The following is a 17,695-nucleotide window of genomic DNA, read 5'->3' on the forward strand; positions in this document are numbered from 1 at the left end:
GACTACCCGTAGCAGGCCTTTATCTCAGCTAATAATGCACATAGAAGCCGTCAAACAAACAATTGAACTACCAAATCGTATGTGTAGAATGCAATAAAAATAGTAGTGACACCAGTGGCGTATCGTGAATATCTCCAACGGGGGTCATGTGCAAAATTTGACGTGGAAACAGGGGTGAGGGGTTGGTTGTGTCTCCATTGAAACAAGCGCACAATGGGAGAAACGTCGAGAGGAAACAAATTGGCATATTTCTTCCTCGTTGGCAGAAACACAGTCGTATCACTAGGTGAAAGTCAGATGGTGCGAGGGTGTTTCCTCTCGACGCTTCTCCCATTGTGCGCTTGTTTCAATGGAGGCACAAACAAACCCCTGTTCCCATGTCAAATTTTGCACATGATCCCCGTTGGAGATATTCACGATACGCCACTGGTGTCGCTACTATTTTTATTGTATTGTACACATACGATTTGGTAGTTCAATTGTTTGTTTGACAGCTCTACGTGCAGTATTAGCTGCGATATAGGCCTGGTATATTGAATCACTCAATATATATATATACAGGGTGGTAGGTAACTCCACTGCTAAACTTGGGGAAATGATTCCTTATATGAAATGAAAGAAAAAAAGTTCTTATAAACATAGGTCAAAAAACGTCTCATTTCAGAGTTATAAACCGCCGAAAATTCGAAAAAGCATGTTTCGAAATGCCCTGCCTTAGAAACTATAGGACCTATAACAAGCGGTTTAAGGAATTACACAGGAACTAGTATGCGAACTATCTAAATATCCATGTTTTACCATCCTCCGTTATCGGCGAAACGAACGCGTTATTAGTACTTAAAGAAGTATTCCTATATCTCAATTTCCTTTTTACAGTTCTTTTCGCCGATAACGGAGGATGGTAAAACATGGATATTTAGATAGTTCGCATACTAGTTCCTTTGTACTTCCCTAAACCGCTTGGGATCAGTCCTGTAGTTTCTAAGGCAGAGCGTTTCGAAACGTGAATTTTCGAATTTTCGGCGATTCATAACTCTGAAAGTAGACGTTTTTCGTCCCATGTTTATTAGAACATTTTTCTTTCATTTCACTTAAGGAATCACCTCCCAAAGTTTGTCGGTGGAGTTACCTACCACCCTGTATATCTATCTATCTATCTATCTATCTATCTATCTATCTATCTATCTATATATATATATATATATATATATATATATATATATATATATATATATATATAGGGTGTCCCAAAAGTAATGGTAAAAAAAGAACAAAAATTCCTGGCACCGAAACAAGTAAAAAAAAAAGTTTATATGACTTATAGTCCGGAAGTGGACAGGGGCGGAGCTATATATCTTTGAATGGGGGGGGGGAAGAAATTCACACTTAGGAAAAGGAACTTACCGACCTACAAAATCGTATTGAGGATGCGAGTGAACACTTACGGAACACACTGGGAGTGATGGAATGCATTCAAAACTCACGATTAGCACGTTGCATAGACACGGGAACCCAATGCAACCATGTCAAGTAGTTTTTGCTTTGACTCCCATTGTACATGTGCATGCCATCGTGCCACGGATAACAACTTTTTTCTGCATGGTTTCCATCTTTATTGCACCGTTTCAATACCCTTGCCGTACAGACATTCGGTGAATCCCTAAATGACGTATGTAGGAATCTCTGCTGCAGTTATGTAACATGCGTTTAACATGTCAATTCAAGATGATCTTTATGTATTTATGAACCTCCTTCCTAACTCCTATCATTATTCCGCTGGCAGGTGTGAAGTTCTTTTCCCCCCAAATTCAAAGCTGTCTAACTCCGCCCTTGTCCACTTCCGGACTATAGGTCACATAAACTTTTTTTCTTGTTTTGGTGCCAGGAATCTGTGGTTTCATTTTTTACCATTACTTTTGGGACATTCTGTGTATATATAGTGTACAATTCAATATCGGTTTCATCTTAAAAGGTGGCGTGGTTTTTGGTTTACAAAAGACAAATCCTATTTTAATTTCTCATAAACTACGCATGAGTATTAACACTCAATTTTGTTTAGCTTAATGAGATTTATTGATTGATATAGATGATACCTTTGGCTGTATTTATCTTATGAGTTAGTGATATTATAGAAATAAATACACTTCCCTCTGTAATATGAATATTAGCAGTATAGCAGTAATATGTTCCATTACGCAATTACAGGCTATATGTTTTCGTTTTCTAATAAGTGAGAAGAAATTCATAAATACTATTAACTAAGGAAGCATGTCTGACATTAAAGATAATATAATCTTTTTGTTTATACTTTGATTATTTACTACGTTTAAACCAGAGGGAAAAAATTACCGATTCCAAGCAGGGGCAAAACACCGATTCCAAGGATGACAAAAGACCGATTACAAGTGGGGGAGGGAAAACACCGACACACAAGCACAATCGCGCACACACACACTTTGATGCACGCGTGTCCATAGTGCAAAATATAAAACAACAATTATTTACGCACATACTATGGACTATCCCTATTCTCATATATGTCCTAACAGCGGCACAAATCTGTCTTCAACATTAGGGGGGGGGGGGAGTAAGACCGTTCCCATAATCTTTCTTTCTTTATTTTTTTAAAAACGTTGTTCAAAATATTTATGAAGTTGAAGAACAATGCTTTGGAGGATCAGGGGAGCACAGTTGTCTTCAACGTTGGGAAGCGGGCAGATTTGAGGCTTGTTTCGGAGGGACATCAATTTGATCTCACTTTCCTTTGTGGCAATTGAACACAAATTGTCACATTCCTCCCCCCAACAAAATATTTCAAACCGAATTATTGGTGGGACACTCCCCCCAATTCCAAGATTGGAGGGGACATGTCCCCTTCATATCACCCGGGATATGCGCCAGTGAGTCCTCAACATATTATTTCCATCTTCCTGAAACTTTACTTCTCTCGATGACTATCTTCCCATTCTTATTATGTACTGGCATCGTTATACCTCTTGTTTCCTACGAAGTTTTACAAATTTCACCTACTTGTACGTTTCCTCAGATCCGAATGGGGGAATATTTTAACTCTGGAACCATATTTTGACCTGCGAAAGACCATTTTACACATGTCGTTTTCCTGTTGTCAGCAAACTAGTTAAAAAAATAAAGTAGTGGTTCCTCGTTGCTTTCCACCCCGCAGTATCCCACCCGTTAAAGTCACTCTGATCATGCCTGGGACTAATGTCTAAGTTGTCGTACCAATCACTATGATTTCCGCCAACTTGGCTACTGCAGAACTGCTGCCTTCTCCCAGAACACTCTTCGTCTGACCACCATTTAGACCAATTTGGTAGGGGTGGCTCCTCTGGTAGTGAACTACCACCGACATAGTTCTAAATTTCACTATAGCACACAATTCTTCCCACTTGACACAAGTCATGGGGGTATTCTGAATTCAATTTATTAAAATTTATTTAGAGAAGGTAGTTATGCACGAAATACTGTGTATTACATACAGTACTCTTCTAATACAGTAGATGTTAACTACAAAAACGTTACATTACTTTTATAAAATATTGAAAGTAATCTCCATCACTTCAAATCATAAATTGGCCTTGCGACACATATTTGTGGCCAACTTCTTCATATTCCCTGGGATATATATCTTGCGGTTATGATTATGTTTTACTAGATCTTGAAACATCTGTTCAGATAACTCCATGAATAAAAACTGGTGGACACAAGTCAGATGAGCAAAAGTTTACAAATTTTTCGATATCAGTCGATTTTGGAAGAATTAAGCGGGGGATCTTCGCGCTTTATGTATTTCTCCTTGCTTCATTCTATTGAGTCCAACAACACCGTTCATCGTTACCAAGCATGGCCATAAATTTAATTACAATGTCAATACACATATGCGAATTTACAATTGTGCCGAAAAAACAAAATAACTCGCACCACAATTCGTTGCCCAGAAATTGAGCTACGCTACAATCGTTTTCTCTCAAAATCAGTTTAGTAACACATACACTGTTGCTTTCCATGGTATAAGAATACCAAGGAACCGGTGCTGAAAGATTTGTTCTTGCACAAGATTAAACACGCACTGACTTTCCTGAGTCTTGACTTTTTGTCAGCTCTAGCGTATGAGCTTTCATTTGGCACTAATGTCTATTGATAGCAAACATTTTTCAAGGTCCATCACAAATTTTACAAACAGCAATACTCAGAAATGGTTTCGTTATTATATTTTAAACTCAGAGTTCGAAGAGTTTTAAATCATTGTATTACCTCAAGCATTCAGTAACTAAAAATGTTTAACCTTGACTGAATCGCACAAGTCTAGACGTGTCAAACATACATTTTTTTCTGGAATAGTTACATTTTACTCCGTCTTATACATTCTTACTAATTCTTTCCAGGAGCCAGTCTCTCAAGAACACTTCAGTGACTCTTGTAATGCAAAGTGAACATCAATTGAAATTGTTTCGTGTTATCATTAGATCTATAGAGGCGGACCTGACATAGACATGAGAAAGGACGGCACTGACATAGACATGAGGAGGGACGGCAGAACAAATTAGTACGTATATGCTTTCTTTTAAAGTGAGTACCAGTAACCTAACCATGGACCTACGAGAACCGTTTAAGGGGAACCAAGCTGTAAGTAGTAGGTTTTCTTTATAAATGTTGTTATCTATACAATGAACCATAGGGCTGTATTCACTCGTGTTGTCCACGAGACCAGAGATAAAGTATTCTTATCTTGTCTTGTAAATTTTGTAGACTCATCTCGATTTCTCGAAGAATTATTCAAAATGTCTTTTCGTAAATTTATGTACTTGATTTTTGGAAGTACTTTTGGCAAATTCAAATGCTATGCTCTACAATATTACCTGTTGAATATTAATATAAGTTAATAAAAGGTACATGTCACTCAGGTTCCTTAATTAGTGTTTATACCCAAACGAACATAGAAGCACAGGACCACTGGTAACTGATTGAAACAAGGCATTTTTTCTGTTTTCATATTCGTATGAAATGCAAAGACAATGACTAAACTTCTGAGCTCTTACAGATATAAAGTAAATTTCGTGAAATTTCTAATTTCAGCTCGAATTTGAAAATGTACTTCTTATTCTGAATCTCATCTCGTTATCGAGATGAAATATTTCTTCTCTGAAGGGTAACACTAATGTTCAATGAGCTGATGAACCTAACCACACATCGCTTGACAGTTACCTAGAAAAATAGTCATTTTATTCACACCATTTCTTTTCTCAGCCAAAATTTCTATTATCTACAGTATACCTAGGTATAATATTTGTTTCTCATTCCTTTTCCTGTCTCTACCATTTCGAAGTCATAATCCCTATGGTTTCTGTCATCTTACTGGAACAGGTGATACAGCTTACTCTTTAACTAGAACTATTGAAGGACCACATTACAATTTGTTCTATTTTCGGATTGTTGATGTTACTTATATGAACGTATGCGTATGTGTTAATGGCAGTTAATTTACCTCAGTATATTAATTCTACTACTTTCTCATACCTTATCTGATTGTGTACAGCAGTGATGACCAACTCCTAACGCACTGCGGGCCACAGCAACATGAAAATCAAACTTGGGGGCCATCTTCCACTTTTCTTCTTCCCTCTTCCTCTTCTCCCCGCTGAGACCAACATTTGCTGAATATGTGGAAGTCATACATTTTCTGAATACGAGTCTCCTCCTTCTTATTTCGTCTGTCTAGGCTAATTTGGGCCAGAGCTTCGATTGTTTGAAAGAAACTACGATGAAATCTACATTTTTCCTTAAAAAGAAAGAAAGATGAAAAAGAAAGATAAGAAAATACCTTGAAATATGAGCTAAATCTGTTCTAGAACCCTGATCTAGCTCCAAGACAAATTTCCTCGAAACGTGAGTAATTTATTTCTGGGTTTCACAAACTCGAATGATTTTTAATAGTAAATGCGCTGGATTTTAAGGATAACTATTAATAAATAATAACAATATTTGAATTTTTTTTAGAACCATGGCGTATACACTATTCAAGAAAATAACACCAAACAGTCATAAAAGCATAAAATTAGGAGTAAAAATTACGCGAGATACTTTCACTCCAGTTTCAAACAAGGAACTAAACAAAACACGTGCTGGTCTTTTGGATTCCAAAGCAGAGTTCGTATTCCAAGACAAAATTTGCTCAAATTTTTCGTTCGTATTCCAAGTTGTTCGAATCCAGGGGGGGGGGGGGATGGGGTCGGATTCAGGGTCAATGCTGTATTTTTAGTTGAAAGTCAAGTCTAGATTCAGGTACATTATGATGGCCAGCTGTACACTTCCTTTTATCGTCTGGAGTTTAAAAAAAAGGAACAAATCATACATTATTTATTTTTACTGGCGGGCCACCATTTGCGTATCACTGATATACAGTATTGCTCCTGCAACGAATAAATTTACAGATTTATTATCACATGCAATTATGTTTTTTACTTTCTGATACATTTTTGCATTTCGTGCATCCCTGTTGTAGCCCTGCTTACTGCTCTAGCGGCTAGCGCGTGCGACTTTTGTGCTTGGAGTTCTGGGTTCGATTCTCGATGACAGACCCTTGACATTTTAAAGCATTATATCATCATAGATATTCAACATTTATTGGAAGGTCATTTGCCGCAGCTGAGAAGCCTCAATGCTCCCCGGTCATCAGCTAACCTCTCCGTCTTCACACACGAATTTTCTCTTTTAATATCATCCATGAATTGTAGCCTGCTTATCTCCTCCCATTTCTTTCTGCCACCATATCCTCTAGAACGTCTCTCATGACACAATTTCTTCCTAGTGAATGTCCCAACCAGACTTTCTTCCTCTTCTCAACAATATCTAAAATTATTCTTTTCTCCCCAACCACTTGACCCAGCTAATTCTCTCCATTTTTCTCTATACCTACATTGCGAAAGTTTCCAGTCGTTTTTCATCAATTTTGCGTAATATCCGTGTTTCTGCCCCATACAGTACACTACTCCACACGAAACATTTTATGAGTCTTTTTCTTAACTCCTTATTCTAAGTCCCACAAAATAGCCTTTATGTCTGTTTCTTTCAAAAAGAGATTGACTTTTTTAAAGATCTCGGTTAATATACTATCAATCGTTCCATTCTACCGAATATTACTAATGGCGTTTGAAGCATAAAATTACGCTAAGAGAGCACATGCGAGCACTTGCGCATATTGCAGTTTGCTAGGTCACGTCTCACAGTGGACGAAACTGATATTCAGTTGAGAGATTCAGAAAAGAGAAAAATAAGATAAAGCGAAGTTAGATGTTGAAGAGTTCAAAGATAGGGAAACGAAATATAAGACGAAGTTCACGACATTGAGAAATAAATTCGAACAAGAATTTTGGTACATGAGAAATAAGAAAGCAACTGGGGAAGATATTAGTATTTTATGTATTTACCAATTAATTTAGAATATGAGTAAAGAAAGGATGAAATAGCCATGTTACATATGCTGTGAAATAAACTGCAGAATATCCATTTTTTTAAATTCTTTTTACATATCATGATGATTTTGTTGGAAAGAAGTAGAAAATGAAGTGAAAAGTACAGAACAATTAGTCTAATTTCATATCTGGAGTAAATTTTACTGAGAATATTGAACAGAAGACAATATAGATCTACTGGCTTGTTAGAAAATGAAAGGAAGTGCACATAGAGTATGAATTGATTTAGATATGATTTTGACCGAAAAAACTGAGATATCTTAATGGGGAGTGTTTAAAAAAGTTGGAGCTGGAGTGAAAGAGTCAAAAACATTTTTTTATTAGAATCAACTGGTAAGAATCACGGGTAGGGTGATGGGAAATAACAGAGAAAAAGTGTAAATGAAAGTGGAGTTCGAAAAGTCTACTACTTTTATATTAATATCGTGCAATTTCTGTTTAGAGGAAGTATAATTAAGAAGATACTACATAGAGAAGCGATTGGATGCAATTCGCAGTTAACAGCTTTCCTAGCGGATTGTGAAATGAAAATGAAGAGGAAGTTGGAAACTTGGAAGAAAAGCTGGGGTAAGACAAAAACATTAGTGACAGGAACCAAACTGAGGAAAGAAAATGTGAAAAATAGGAAAGAAAATATATAGAAGAAGTGAGTAGTTTTGAGTAAGTAGGTAGTATTATTAGTAGAGATCTGAAAATGTGAATGAGTAATACAAGAAAGCATAGAAATAATGAAGACAAGATATTTAGAAAAAAGAACAATAACAAAAAGAGACTTGTCAAATGATCGGTGTATAATATTGTTCCATTCAGGAAAGAAACGTTGCCATTACTAAAGACGGACGAGACACAAGTGGAAGGTGTTGACATCTAAATCGACTCTATGATTCTTTCCATCTTTCCGTAAATACGAAAAACTCTCTTAGTCATTAGAACAGACAGGATGGATGCGGATTCTATATAATATTGCGTAAGGGTAACAATACTTCTAATAAACCTACACCATTTATTACATGCTTGCTTCTTTTATTCATAAATTATGGATATAAGCCTTACACCTACACTCTTAAAGATCTCTACAACTCGTGACCTTGACAAAAAACTTTCTATTACATGAGTACCTGAGTACAGATATTGTTTTCTAAACTTAAGGTTACCATTACACAATCACTATCTAAGTTAAAATATCAACTACGAATCTGAGTCAACTATCCACAGACGGTTTCATAGCAACTTATTTTTCAGAATAAGTATGTTACTTCCTTTTGCAATACCTACCGCCTCACCACATACTGTCCGATTAGCCTTTGATCAGAATAGAAAGATTCAAACTATGGGAGTGGTAAAGGAAAAATAGGGAGAAGAGGATGATTACAATTGCGGCAAGTGACCTATGAACATTATTGCCAACGAATTCAGTCAAATGTCAGTCAGATTCTCGATCAAAGCCGCCAGAATTTCACCAGAAAATATTGTGATTCGAAAATATCGCCTGACTTCTGCTATCGATAGGAAAGAGGCATAAAGTTATAATTAATTATAGTCTACATACGTAGGAAATTATATTTAAAAAATAAAAGTGCTTACTATTAATGCAGAATTAGTGTGAAGCACACTAGGAAAATAGTACAATATTTTAATATGTCTTTGATACTTTTCAGAAATTACTTTTGAACAGTGGTTAACACGTATCAGAAGAGGTTCAAAATCTACCTAAACTTCTGATGTGTCGAATGTATAGAAACGACTTTTGAACATAGGGAAACGTTTTACACATTGCCGACACTCTTTGAACAAGCACATATAACACTTATTCATACTTTTTAGACATTTTTGGATACACAAAGTTCTTTTCTATTTGTAGTGGAGGACCATTTCCTTTTTCAAAAAAATTAACATTTGCATAATTCAATTACATATGCAAAAATAATAAAAAATAAATAAAAAAAATGAAAAGTGAGGAGACCTAGGATCGAAGCAAGAACCTCGTGCACAATAGGTGTGTATTCTGCTTTTTTATTATTATTTATTTTCATTTGGAAGAGAGTTAAAAACCGTCACTACATCTTACTTCAACTATTCAGTACACAATATTTATAATTTATTTATTTAAAGAAAGAAGAAAATTAATATATTGGGTGCATCCAATATATTAAAGAATATACATAAAAATACACTAACATATTATATTATAAAATAACAATATACAAAATATTAATGGAATAAGAAAAATAACTGCTACAAAAATTAACAAATAAATTATCTACTTGCAAGTGCTATTACTTCTGTAAAGAAAATCGGACTTCCTAGATTCCCTTTATTAGTAGAGTTTAACGTACCCGGTATTCAGAGATGACAGGACTTCGGACTTCCAGAAGTCATGTCTATCTTCCGATGTCGGGTAACTTAATTCAATGCACTTATTTCTATATTGCGAATTTATTGTATTTTTTACGCAAAGAATAAAAAAGATAGAAATGGCTTACATAAGCAAATGCTTGTGTGTGAGCCTGATTCTCGTGTTTTATTTATTTGTTTGTAACATATGAAGTTTATAATTCTTACTTTTAGCTAACAATAGTTTTTAAAAACACTTTTTAATTCTTTTAACCACTGTAAAATTAACTTTTTATATGTTTTGAAATTACTTTTATCTTTGATTCGGAGTGGGAGTTCATTATAGATCTTCGGAGCTCTGTAATATGTTTGGTATTGAGTTATAGATTTACTCGTTGCTTTAATTTTTAAATTTTTGTTTGTCACATTTCTGGTTATATACGTATGTTTTATTACTTCCCATTTGTTTCTATTCTTTTTAACATGTATTAATACCTTCTGCAGGGATACGGACAAAATCTCGCGGCCGAAACCTTGCCACCCAAAACATCGCGTGGCCAAAACCTCGCCGACAAAACCTCGTGGGTCAAAATCTCGCTTAATAAAAATTTAGTGTAGTATAACAATATCTGCTGCTTTTCTTATAAGTAAAAAGAAAAAAAGGAAGAGCTTGGTGTGGTGAGAGTAGGGCCGCCGAATTCTACTTCGCCCCGGTCGCCGAAATCTCTAGCTACGGCTCTGTATATATACATACATATATATATATATATATATATATATATATATCCAACTCCCCTCTCTTTTGTTGTAAGTGAAATTATAAAAGACATCCTAGGCTCGAACCTCATCTATGTTGAAAATTTGATTGAGATCGGTACGATGGCTCAAGAGGTATAATGTAACAAACATAGTCATTTAATTTATATATATATAGATTTCCAAAGCATGCATTAGAATTTTTCTTGTCATTATTTTAATGTAATTATGTGTTATTACTAAATATATACATATAGTAATGTATAGAACATTCTACATTGAAGAAATCGTCGTGAAGAGGTTTTATCCTGACGACATTTCTTCCCAGGCGACACTACGTCTCGCTTAATTTAGACCAGGCGAAATTCTGTGTCGCGAGATCATTACAACGAGGTTTTGATCAGGCGAGATTTTGGGTATGGCGATATTTTAGAAAAATGAAAAAATGAAATCTTTAAGTTTAACGTCCCACGGTTATGCCGGTTAGGCTAAAGGAGACGGTGATAATGAGAAATGAGTGAAATGGTGGAATGAAGAAAGTGGGAGGAAACGGGAGAACCCCGAGAAAACCCACGAGCACGGTGTTTGTCCACCACAAAGTCCACACGGCGCGAGCTGGGATCGAACCAGGGACCCCAAGCACCGGAGGTGAACGCTCTACCACTGAGTCACCGCGCCCCCTGGCAATATTTTGGGTCGCGAGGTTTTGGAAGACGAGGTTTTGGCAAGGCGAGGTTTTGGCAAGGCGAGGTTTTGGCCCGCGAGATTTTGGGTGGCGAGGTTTTGGCCCCGCGAGATTTTGGCCCGCGACGTTTTCGGCGGCGAGGTTTTGGCCAGGCGAGATTTTGTCCCGCGAGGTTTTGGCCCCGCGAGATTTTGTCCCGCGACGTTTTGGGCGTCGAGGTTTAGACCAGGCGGGGTTTTGGTCCGCGAGGTTCTGGCCGCGAGGTTTTGTACTTAAACCCTTCTGTAAATATAATTTTGAAAGTGGTAATACTGAGAATTGGTCATAGAGTCTATCTAGTCTACTTTCAAGTACCGTTTTTTAATTAATGCGTAATATATTTTCGTTCTAGAGTAATAAATAGTTGTTCACAAACTGGTGTGTGAGTTCGATCCCAGCTCGCGCCAAGTGGGCTTTGTGATAGACGAACACCATGGAGGTGGGTGGGTTCTCCTGTTCCCTCCTACATTTTTCATTCCACCGTTTCGTTTGTTATAATCATCATTGCCTCCCTTAGCCTCGGTGTATAATCGTGGGAAAACCAATAAAAAAAAATGTAATATTCAGGAATTGTATGATCGTATTCAATAATAGATTACCAATAATGGAATACAAAAAGTCAATACGAAACTCAATTCATTCTCACACTATACGTAGGCCTGAGAAGGAAAAGGAATTTGAAAAGCCTGTTTAAAAAGTTGAGGATTAAGCACATTGTCATACGAGTTAGCTCATATTTAGTTTATTTTTGCATCTTTTCTTATTAGCTTCCATATAACTAATTGCCAATGGCTACTTAAAGTTGAAATATAATATTATCCGTTGTTTCCTAGTAAAGTAATGATATACTTGTAATTTGGAATTATGAAGTTAGCCAAATTTGAGGAAATTGCCAGAGTGAACAACCTGACATAAAATAATTTCTGTCATAATTGTGTGGTGTTATGAGCAAATTTAGAGATGTGTGTGTGTGTGTGTGTGTGTGTCATATCTAGCTCGGAATGTGCACAAGTTTTGCATGAATTAAAATTATGTAGAACACCAATAGAGGCACTTATCATGTATAAGCAATTATCTCCCCTCCCCTCAAAAAAAAAAATAAAAAGAAAAGAATAGTAACCTGTAAAGAAATAATTTAAAATAGTAGTAAAAAAAATACTAAATTTCTGCACTCACTTAAGAACGAAACACGAATAGAAATCTAGAATTCAAATATTTCTTTTCATACTCGACACAAACTATACGTGTGTGTGTTTTAATATACTGGCTAGCAGTATGATCCGACTTTAGATATTTGGAACTAAATTGCAAATTAGAAGTTATTGTACTTTTTAAAAATGCTCACATTTAAATGGAATTAACAAAACAGGTATGGATGCTATAAATCCCAAACAATAGGGAATAAATTACTCTTAGGTGTATAGCCAGCCAAAAGGTGTAATAAAAAGTGTTATTTTCCTCTCACCTTAACTATAATACCTAAATGTATATAGCTGTTTATCTAAAATATGATATTTACACTATATTTTCGATTATAACAATATCAAAAACTTTTCCGATTTTTTTTCTTTCGTTTTGTTCATATGTCCCAGATTTAGATGAAATCAAATGATTCTTCTGCTTTATACTCTGATTCATGACTTTGAGGGGATAGCCACAATTAAAAAAATATTGAGGGCAAAAGCCACGAGCAAGAAGCTCAATAAGGAACAAAAGACACGCAGCTCATTAGAAAATAAATGTCTAACGTGTCCATCAGGATTGCATACAGTAGACACCTATTTAATCTACTGAAGCGCAATATCTTTTATTTCAAAATTATCCCTCTATTGCACAATTTTTATTTCAAATTAACTCATTGATTCATAACATTTTATTTTTCAAAATTAAATCGTTGACATACAATATTTCCTTCAAAACTAAGCAGTTTATGAACAACATTTTCTTCAAATTTAACCAATTGATGACTAATACTTTTAACAAAACTTATTATTGAATATTATTTTATTAAAAATTAATCAATTTAGGAAAATATTAGCCAATTAAAGAGCAATATTTTCTTGAAAATTAACCAATTCATTAATATATTTTCCAAATATTTTGCAAATTAGGCAAACAATGAACAACATTTTTTTTTCAAAATTGAACAATTGAACATTTTTTCTTCAAAATTAATTATTTGATGAACAGTATTGTCTTCAAAATTTACCAATTACCGCATATGATCTTAAAAATTAAATCAATGATACAATACATTTTATTCAAATTTACCAATTTAAGCATAACCTAATATTTTCTTCAAAATCAATTCAATGACATACAATATTTTTTTTAAAAAAAATAAACAATTAAGGCATAATATTTTCTTTTAAATGAACCATTTCATGAACAATATTATGTTCAAAATTAATTTAATTGATGTATAGTTTTTTTGACCCAAAATTAAGCCATAAATATACACAATATGTTCATGAAAGTTTAACAATTGATGAACAATGTTGTTTTCAAAATTAAACAATTGTTGAACAATATTTTTTAATAAATTTTTCAATTAATGTACATTTTCTTCAATATTTAGTCATTAATACACAATATTTTGTTCAAATTTAATGAATTGATTCACAGTACTTTAAAATCAAAATAACGCTATTAATTCATAAACTCATCTTTAAAACAAGTCCACAGATTTCAAATAAACTATATTTCTAGTTTTTAAATTGACTGCCTTTCTAACTGTATTATATCAGCATTGTATCAGGTATTGTTGAGTTTTAATGAAAAAATAACCATTGATAAATTAAAATTCTTATTAAATGTTATAAACAATAACAGTTGTCCGAAGTATCATTGAGTTTTAATAAACAATAAAAATGGAACAATTGAAGTTCGCTCCAAAGTATTATTCAATCCTGATGAACAATAGCATTTGATAAATTAAAATTCTCTCCGGAAATATTGTTTAATTTTAATAAATAATATAACAGTTTATAATATACATAACAGTTAATAAGTTTATAAATTAGAGATAATAACTGTAATAAATAATAACAATTAATAATTTTATCCAAAGCATTGTGGGTTTTAGTAATAAATAATAGTTGATAAATTATTTTTTTCTAAACTATTGTTGAGTTTTAGCAAACAATAATAATCATTTAACTAACTGATTCATACTAGCTTTGCTATGTTGAATAACTTACACTAAAATAGAAAGTGATGAGCAAAGCAACGTTTATTATAAAATAACAATAAATGTGTGACAGTTTCGCCACACATTTATTCAGTTCAGTTAGTTGGCGAAACTGTCGTACATGTATTATTTTACAATAAACTTTGCTTTGCCCAGCAATTTGTATTTCAGTGTAAAACACTAGCACTAGCAATAATCATTATCGTTGTCTATGGAACCTTTTACTCAAATCCAAAATTTCAGATATGCTAGTGGCTAAGAAAGCGAAACACTGAGGTTAATAACCATCTCAGTGATCTCATAACACAATACGATAGCACTTAAAACTAAAAGATAGAATATTACAGAATTAAGGCGTGGGATTGAAAGAAGTACTCAGTTAGAATTACGCCCCCTTCGAAATTCAAAGCCGCGATCTCTTTGTTACAAAGTATGAAAGTTAACTGTTCAATAAAATTCAGTCTATTACAAGAACAGAGTAATAACTTTGTACGATTGTGTAAATCAATTTGTGAAATCTGTTAACATTCGAAAAGTGAAATATACATTTTACCAATATTCCGTAACCCCTTTTAAGATTACTTTTTTTTTTTTTTTTTTTAGATAACTAAATAACGGAAAACTTGTTTACGAAGCAAAAAGTTACACCTTAGAAATCAGGTCCAATGTAATTTCTGCGCACTTAGAAATAAATTTTGTCATCAATGCGCAGAGAGGGACTAAATAAAAACAACGTCATAACATGCAGAACCAATAAAATTGTAAAAAATGAAAAATATATATACTAATAGAATACTACTAACAATAAAAGAACAAAACATAATAATAAACGCTGAACAAAAAAAAAAAAAAAATACAATGAAAATTTTAATGACATCCATCGTTGGAAAACCAAGCTAATAACAATATAACAAGGATCTTACACACAGAAATCAGTTAAAATCGCATTGATGTTTTCCCCTGTTTTTTGTTCGTGTTTTGTGTGTAAGCATTACTATTATTATTTTTCTGGTAATATTCTGTGAACAAACAAAGCCTGCTCGTTAACATTCTGTCTAATTATGTTTTGGAAAAGCCACTGCTTGGTAGGATTTTGATTGAAGCATTATATAACAAGGGCGTTGGAGGGGGAAAACACATTCCGTTTCCATTGTTAACGTAGAAACCTATAAGCTTCTCTTTGTATTGTTCTAAGATTACGATTCAGTTTGTTCTGTGCCGTCACCAGTGAGAGGGATGAGACGGGCGTTGGAGCGGAACAGGATGTAAAATCGTTGGGGCTACATGCGGAAGTAGGAATAGATACAAACATTGTGGAATTTCCTTGGTTGAAAAACAGTTTTCTGTTTGCTTTATTTACAAAGAAATGTTGCATTAGTAGTTTCATTTTTTGTTAGATGGGAGGAACAGGCTGACTTTTCTTTTTTAACTAATTATTTTATAAGCTGCCATTTCTTAGTAAACAGTAAAGTCTCATAGAAGCTTTCAGGTCTTGGAGGGTTCGACTCGTTCATTCTTCCTTATTAGGGATGTTCAAGCTAGAAAGTAGAAGCCCTTGGTGAATGCAAGCCTAATGTGGTAGCAAGTGCGAATCTCAATTGAAGACAGTAAGCCAGAACGCGATCGATTGCGAGTCTGAAATACCGCAAGCCTGTTTAAGGGTAGTGAGCCTCAGTCCTCACCTGTCAGCCTACATTTATAATGGTCATCTCTGGTTTCTTTCTTATATAAATAAGTCTTTGATAAATGAGTCTTAAATATAAAACGATCAATATTTCAGTCGAGAAATTATCATTATTTCAGAGAACTTCTACATGTTTAGTATTCATTCTTCAATCCTTTATATTTCTTGTTGAGATGTGAGTTATAGACAGAAGGACAGGAAGAAACAAATACTTCTCCGAGGAAAAAAATATTTATCTGAGTTCGTTCGAAAGATGAACACAAAATAACGCCACATTAAATGTGGTTTACAACTCTTTACGTCTAGAAGGACTCCATACATTTTGCAGTATGGTTAATTTAAGCTTGGTGTGGTCTTGATGAACTCCACTTAGACTCCAGATGTGAAAACTCCACACTTTGTTTCAAATATAGATAAAGAGTGCACGCTCTTTAACGAATGGTTGTCAGTAAAGTACCAGTGCCACTTTAAGGTAAGCAAACAGGTGCACCTTATGACAAAATATCATCATGTCATATTTTCAAGCTGGAAGTAATTTTTCCAAAGCTTGTACTACGTAGTTTCTTGTATTCCTCAGTTGAAAGTAATATGTCCTTAATTCTACACACCCTAATTCTCATATTTATCAGTTGAAACTATTAATAAATATAAAATTCTTTCCACTACTCTTTTCATATTTTTCACGTGCAAAAATGTTACCATTCTATTCCTCAGTTAAAAGTATTATGTCCAAAATTCTTAACACTCTAATTCTTATAATACTCAGTTTGAAGTATTACGTCCAGAATTCTTGCCTAATACCCATATTTTTCAGTTGAAAGTACTTGTAATATGTCCGTAATTCTTATCACTATCTTATTTTTCAAATTTCTCAGTTGAAAATACGAATAATATTGTCGATATATATGTAACTGTATGACTGTCGCATTAATATATATATATTCTCAATAATATATAAATAATATATAATAATAGACAATCTAACATCTTGTCAAGTGGACAAAAGATGAACTGGCAGAATACCATTGCATACAGAAATATTTCCATCATACACATCATCTAACACAGAACAAGGACAGCTATTAAAAGTATGCTGAGATACTTCATGGTAAACCGTTTTCAAAGAAAATGAACTTTGTAGCTTTTGGTTGCTTGTGGGCTATGAGTATGAAGAGTTGCCTAAAAAGGCATTACAACATTTGATGCCTTTTCCTACCACTTACTTATTTGAGCAGATCTTTTCTGCTTTTTGCAGTGTTAAAACCTTAAAGCGAAATCGTCTTAATGTGGAATCGGAGCTAAGATTGATGGTGATAAAGCTTATTTCAGATTTTAATGCAATTATGCAAAAACACAAAGAATTTTATTGCTCACATTAGTGACCCTACATTTAAGAACATTGTTTGTCAAGAGAATTTCCTATATATATATATATATATATATATATATATATATATATATATATATATATATATGAACATTAATTTTTAGTCTTGGAAGTTACTGTATTTTCA

At 34.0% G+C, this 17,695-nt stretch overlaps 1 long non-coding RNA gene across 4 annotated transcripts in view; it reads right to left on the reverse strand.

Annotated features, from left to right (window-relative positions):
* Positions 1–17,695, reverse strand: part of LOC145666841 (uncharacterized) — a 77,637-nt gene that overhangs the window by 25,784 nt on the left and 34,158 nt on the right. For all 4 annotated transcript variants that reach the window (XR_014127827.1, XR_014127828.1, XR_014127830.1 and 1 more), the window contains exon 2: positions 5,539–5,800. This is a non-coding gene — a long non-coding RNA (uncharacterized LOC145666841). The remainder of the gene's footprint in view (positions 1–5,538; positions 5,801–17,695) is intronic.

This window comes from Thermobia domestica, chromosome 12, assembly GCF_964235325.1.
Source record: "Thermobia domestica chromosome 12, izTheDome1.hap1.1, whole genome shotgun sequence".
In the NCBI taxonomy this organism is placed as follows: domain Eukaryota; kingdom Metazoa; phylum Arthropoda; class Insecta; order Zygentoma; family Lepismatidae; genus Thermobia; species Thermobia domestica.